The sequence below is a fragment of the Bos grunniens genome, chromosome 4, assembly GCF_055505025.1.
Source record: "Bos grunniens cultivar Pamir isolate PY7600 chromosome 4, Bosgru_T2T1.0, whole genome shotgun sequence".
In the NCBI taxonomy this organism is placed as follows: domain Eukaryota; kingdom Metazoa; phylum Chordata; class Mammalia; order Artiodactyla; family Bovidae; genus Bos; species Bos grunniens.
This window is the reverse complement of record NC_141168.1, coordinates 119,386,892-119,393,858: the sequence shown is the minus strand read 5'-3', so window position 1 is coordinate 119,393,858 and position 6,967 is coordinate 119,386,892. Positions and strand designations below refer to the sequence as shown.

General features: G+C 37.5%; 1 non-coding gene across 1 annotated transcript; it reads left to right on the top strand.

Annotated features, from left to right (window-relative positions):
• The first annotated feature begins 4,874 nt into the window (after positions 1-4,874).
• TRNAC-ACA (transfer RNA cysteine (anticodon ACA)) lies at positions 4,875-4,946 on the top strand. The gene has a single exon. It is a non-coding gene; the product is annotated as a tRNA-Cys (tRNA).
• The last annotated feature ends 2,021 nt before the right edge of the window (positions 4,947-6,967 follow it).

The following is a 6,967-nucleotide window of genomic DNA, read 5'->3' as shown; positions in this document are numbered from 1 at the left end:
AGATACATAAATTATATCTTCTAAATACTAAAGAATTTAGAATTTTAAAAATCACAGGGTAAAAAGTTTTTATATGAATTTAAAAGGCATATTTTATTTTCAAATTCCAAAATTTGTCTGAACTTTTATTTCTAAAGTATAAATAGATTTGTTCTTAATAAACTCTTGAAATAAAGAGAGTTACTGTAGAATTCAGGATTGTCATACATATTTTACTTTTGGATATTTAAATTATTTTCTGTGGGTTTTCTTTGAGCAGGGATAAGAAGCATTCATTTCTTATTACTGTTTGCAAAGCTTTTAAAAATGTCCTGGTATACTGTTGGCAAGGGACCATGAGAATGCTGATAATGATGGAAGGAGTAACTTTGATTTTGAACTTCTTTTACTTAAAATTTCCTTGCATTTTCTGAGCATTCAGAACACAAAGTGCTGAAGTACAATAATTACAAATGTTTCTTTAAAGGGATTTTATCTGTCTACATTTCAAACACATAGGGAATTGGAATGTAAATGTATAATGGTAGTTCTTATCATTTATTTTGAATGATGAATTTTAAAGGAACTTTTATGAAACCCACTGGAAGATTTTTTTTTCTGGTACCAATTTATTTTGATTTTGATTTGGCAACAAATGTTCATGCTCTTGATATGAATTTTGAATGTAATACTTGAATGTATAGCTTAAATATTATGTGAATTAATAAGGTTACAATTTTATGTATGAATTTACATTTAAAGATGAATTAATAACTCTTTAAAACAGATAATCATGTTTTCAACAAAATGCAATACTTTTGTATTTGTTTAAAATATCAGTCTGGATTGCTTTCAAGATCTGTTTTAAGCTGAAGTGTGTCCCCTCCAAATTTATATGCTGGAGAAGTTTTCATCCCCAACGCCCCAGAATGTAACTGTATTTGGAGATAAGGCCTTTAAAAAGGTAACTAAATTACATTGAGGCCATATGGATGGACTCTAATCCAAATGACTGATGTCCTTATAAGAACAGTAGATTGGAGCACACTCACAGAGGGCCGACCCTGTGTAGACACAGGGAGAAGATGGCCATCAACCAGCTAAGAAGAAAGGCCTCACAGAAATCCAACCCTGCTGATACCTTGATCTTGGACTTCTATCCTCTAGAACTGTAACAAAATTATTTTCTCTTCTTTAAGCTTCCTAGTCTGTGGAGCTTTGGTATGGAAGCTCTAGAAAACGAATATATCATTGTGCCAAATTATTTGTGACATGGCAAATGTGGTTATAAGAAATTATTCATTTTGCTGCTATATATTTACAAATCATATCATATTAAGCTTTAGGTGTCACAGTCAACCTCCTCTCTCAGACAAACTGAGTATTTTCTTTTTTTTTTCCCACATACAAAGTGACTTAGACTCCAAAATAAAATGTGTATGGTTAGTGGTGGCTTCTCAAAACATTTATCCACTTGGGAAGGGATAGAAATAGAAAACAACTGCAATGTCGCAACAACAAAAACACATGGATTATTAATATCCTTTGATTGAATTTGGAAAGCATTTCCTCCAATCAAAGGGTCAGTGAAGGAGGAAGCAAAAGCATCATCAGCTGAGTTGCTGGTGTCTCATACAGTAAACTTCTAGTCCTAGAAACAGGTAGGACTCAGGCCTCTGCCATGAGCATTCATAAAATCAGAATCAGCCATACCCACCCTGACTTTGGGATGCCCAGGGTCCCAAGTCCACTCTTCCCTGTCATGGTTCAGCTTCCCATATCCAAGGAAAATCCAAGTCCAGTGATAGAGGAAGACACAGAAAGAAATTGAAGCACCTGGGGTATTTGAGAGCATGTGGGCACCTGGGAGAGAAAAGCAAAGGGCTGGTCTTAGTCTAGATCCCTAGAAAGTCAGTCATTAATTTTAACAGGGAATGGAGGTTGGAGTGCCCAGAGTGAGGTGGGAAGGAGGGAGGCCAGGTGGAGACCTGCAGTGCTTCCTTTCTAGGATGAACAAGGTGTGTGTGTGTGTGTGTGTGTGTGTGTGTGTGTGGTGGAGGGATTTTTCCACTGGCCTCTATTTACATCAACAGATAATCTAAGCAGGAGATGGGTACTTATAGGAATGCATTTCTTCATCAATCAGTAACTAGAAGCCTTGAAGAGAGGACAGGTGGTATGGAAACCTGTGGGCTAAGTCAGGTAGAATCATCTGATATTTCTGCAGGCTAAGGGCAGAGAGGACTGGTCCCAAACCAAGAAAAATTTTACAAGAAAAGAAGGAAAGTCTGCACTGTATGAATTTTATGTACCAAATGAATGATTGCGCAGGATTTTGAAAGCAGGTAAATATATGTTTAAAACACCATAGAAGAGCTGAATATTTAGTATGTGTATATAAGAAAATACTCATGTAAATCGTGGGTATCCTCAGCATTTAGATATAGGGTTTTTATGTAAACTTTTTGTATCTTTCACATTTTCTTCAAAGAATTAATATTTTTTAAATGATACAGTTATTTAAAATAGAGGAGGATTAAGTGGTGTTTAAAATGCAATCTACATCTAATCTAGAGAACACATTTGGTATCTTCTTTTCTGATAATAATCTTTTACGGCTGCAGGTTTTTCATGCTGTGCCATTGGCTTTGTCTTTAGTGGAAATTTATTCTTCCTTTTATTCAGCTATTCTACATAATAATACCTAATATTAGAGAGACTTTTGTAGTTGTCAAGACACTTACGCATAACTTCTCATTTAATCTTCACAGCTGTCTGGAGAAATAGGTAAAGTAGGAATTACTCTCACTTTAGATTTAGAGATGAAGAAGCTAACCCAAGAGAAATCATCTAAAAGGCTTCATGGTATATAACCACCCTCAGAAGGACCTGGACCACTCAGGTTTTCATGTCAAGCATGATGTTCTCCTCTCCACTTCATAAAGTATCTTGAAATTTGCACCACCTCAGTGCAATATTCCTCCATCCCTTTGGTGACAAAATATTCCCATGGAACAGAGAGGAGAGAGTCTCACAGTCTCTCCTGTGAGGATTAAGCACTCTCCTGTGCTTAATCCTAGTTCTCCACTCACCGAATGTAAGGAATCAGTTTACAGTATGCAGCCATCCAGGAAGCTAGAGGGAGCTCTGCGGAGACCTTTAGGATGATCCTGCACTCCATCCATGATTTTAAGCCCTCCTTCATTCCCATCACTTATTCACGGGGAGGAGATTTACCCATAGCTCCACACCAATGCAAACCCCCTACCATCCAGCCATTAAGTGAACCAGACACACACACCTGGTTACACACTTGGTTAGCTCAACAGAAGTTCATCCATCGCTGAACCCCTTTGTCTGTGACAGGTGAGTAAATTTAGCCCCCTTAGTCATGGGGAGGCAGGACAATGTAGGGGAGGTCATACAGAATCTGGAATGAGACATGCTTGATTTTTTCTTTTCTTTTTTTTGCTTTAAAAAACAATTGTATTATGAGTGTCATATTAGATTTCTATAGCTACTATAATAAACTGCCACAATTTTAGCAGCTTTAAACAACATAAATTTGTTATCTTACAGTTCTATAGGTCTTAAGTCCTGTACAGTTCTCATTGGGCTAAAATCAAGGTGTTAGCAGGCTGTATTCCTTTTTAAAGGCCCTAGTGGAGAATCTGTTCCCTTGCTCACTTGGGCTGTGGGCAGAGTTCAGTGCCTTGCAGTCATAAAAATGAAATCTGTGTCCTTGCTGGAGGCCAGCTGAGGGCCTCTCCTAGCTTTCAGTGGTGCCTGCATCTATTGGTTCATGGCCCTTTTCTTCTGTCTTCATGAATAGCAGATCCAGTCCTTCTCACACTTCACATCTTTTATGAGACACACTTGAGTTTTTCCTCCTTATAAAATAACTGATTCTGGGAAAGTCACTCATCTTAATGTATGTAATTTCCCTACAATATTCTGAGCCTTTTTAATTTAGAAATGTGAAAAAGTGATACTTAAAATGTTTCCAAATTTTCTGCTTTAAGATATTATATGACTATTCAGTCTTGTTCATACTGTGTTGCTCATCGTGTCTGACTCTGCGACCCATGGACTGTAGCCTGCCATGAGATTTTCTAGTGAAGAATACTGGAGTGGGTTAGCATTTCCTACTCCAGGAGATCTTCCTGACCCAAGGATTGAACCTGTTTCTCCTGAATTGGCAGGTGGATTCTTTACCACTGAGCCAACTGGAAAGCAGCAAGCCCCATTATAATACAAGTGAGAGCCAAGACAAGCTTTGCTTAAGTAATTCCTGTATTATTACTTATTGTCACACAATAGACTTAGACTGGGAAAATCTACTCATCTGATAGGAGTTTTATTAAATGTAAATTAAAAATGTAATACATCTGGTACATATTAAGTACAAAATAAACATATACCCTCTTCAAATCCTGGCCTACTCCATTTCTCTTGGTGAAAATTATGACTTAACATGATGAACTACTTTACTCACTGATTCTCATTTACACATGCCTGTGCCTTTCACACCCACCACTCCTTTTCTGCCTAATGTCTTCTGATTAATCCTGTTTGCTTCTTCCACTGTCTTAAAAATCCACATACAAATTAAAACCTGTTTGGTTGTTGAAGCTTTTTGTTTGTTAAACAATGCTTCTGGCATATCATCACCATCATCATTCTCTTCTGTTACTTTTTTGCAACTCTCACCAAATGAGCCCCAACAAAAAATAAACAGTGCAGGTGATTGTATTAATACCAATAATACATGTCATGCTTCCAATGAACTTAGAATTCAATAAAGGAATACAGATTGTACATGCATATGTGTACTCACATGTTTTTATAAACAGCATGTTTTAATTTTTATGATAGGATTTGTTCAGAGTTGGACTTCCCTGGTGGCTCAGACGGTAAAGCGCCTGCCTACAATGCAGGAGACCCAGGTTCAATCCCTGACTTGGGAAGATCCTCTGGAGAAGGAAATGGCAACCCACTCAAGTACTGTCACCTGGAAAATCCCATGGACGGAGGAGCATAGTAGGCTACAGTCCATGGGGTCACAAAGAATCAGATGCAATTGAATGATTTCACTTTCACTTTTTTTTTTTCTTTGTTCAGAGTTGGGTGGAGATATGTAGGTAATTGTAGATATGTAGGTCAAGGCTGTATATTGTCACCCTGCTTATTTAACTTCTATGCAGAGTACATCATGAGAAACACTGGGCTGAAAGAAGCACAAGCTGGAATCAAGATTGCTGGGAGAAATACCAATAACCTCAGATATGCAGATGACACCACCCTTACGGCAGAAAGTGAAGAGGAACTAAAAAGCCTCTTGATGAAAGTGAAAGAGGAGAGTGAAAAAGTTGGCTTAAAGCTCAAGATTCAGAAAATCATGATCATGGCATCTGGTCCCATCACTTCATGGGAAATAGATGGGGAAACAGTGGAAAAAGTGTCAGACTTTATTTTGGGGGGCTCCAAAATCACTGCAGATGGTGACTGCAGCCATGAAATTAAAAGACGCTTACTCCTTGGAAGGAAAGTTATGACCAACCTAGATAGCATATTCAAAAGCAGAGACATTACTTTGCCAACAAAGGTCCATCTAGTCAAGGCTATGGTTTTTCTAATAGTCATGTATGGATGTGAGAGTTGGACTGTGAAGAAAGCTGAGCTCCGAAGAATTGATGCTTTTGAACTGTGGTGTTGGAGAATCTTGAGAGTCCTTTGGACTGCAAGGAGATCCAACCAGTTCATCCTAAAGGAGATCAGTCTTGAATGTTCTTTGGAAGGAATGATGCTAAAGCTGAAACTCTAGTACTTTGGCCACCTCATGCGAAGAATTGACTCATTGGAAAAGACTGATGCTGGGAGGGATTGGGCGCAGGAGGAGAAGGGGACGACAGAAGATGAGATGGCTGGATGGCATCACTGACTCGATGGACATGAGTTTGAGTGACCTCTGGGCGTTGGTGATGACAGGGAGGCCTGGCATGCTGCAATTCATGGGGTCACAAAGAGTCGGACATGACTAAGGAATTGAACTGAACTGAACTGAGGTATGTAGGTAAATTTTAATAGTTTGGGGCAGGAGGTTTGGCAGAAAGACTTATTTACAGTTACAGACATTTAAGCTGAGAATTAAAGCATAAGCATGTGCTGCCAAATGCTGAGGAATATTGCAAGCATCCAGTGGAGCAGGCAGTGGAACTCTAATGGAATCAGTCACTGGATGTAACTTGTGATCACTGGGATTCAAAGGACAAAACTGCAGTAGGAAGCCTGTTGGAAAGCTTAGGTGTAACAAAAGCATTGATAAGAAAAATAGGCTGTGGCAAGTAAATTTGGATTTCATCCTATGGTTAGTGAAAAATTTTAAATCAGAAGAAGTCATATACTTTATTTTAAAAGATTTTTTTTTTCTTTTTGTAAAGTAGGGGAGAGTAAAAACCTCTATCACAATGCTTCCCTCAACTTTGCCTACCTCTAAGCTTTTTACTGAAAGGAGACATGATATCAAATATAAACTAGGTATAACTCATTAAAGAAGTATTTATATAAGTGTGTTAATAAATTTTAAAATTTCCACGAAATTGTGCATTTAAAAATTGGCTCAAAATATTTAAGAATTAGAAAAATACCTAGACAGATACAAGCTACAGAAATCGACTGAAGAACAAACAGAAAATATGAATAGATCTATAATAAACAAAAAGAGTAAACCATTAACTTAAAAACTTTCCACAAAGAAAAGCCCAGACCCAGATGGCTTCATGGATCAATTCTACCAAACATTTAAAGAAATAATACCAATTCTTGAAAATACCTCCCCCAAAACAATAGAGAAGGGAACATATTCCAACTCATTCTATGAATTTATTCTTACACAAAACCAAATAAAGGCATCACAAGGAAAAATAAAACTATAGACCAGCAACTTTAAAAAATATAGACAAAAATTCTTAATACAACACTAGCAAAT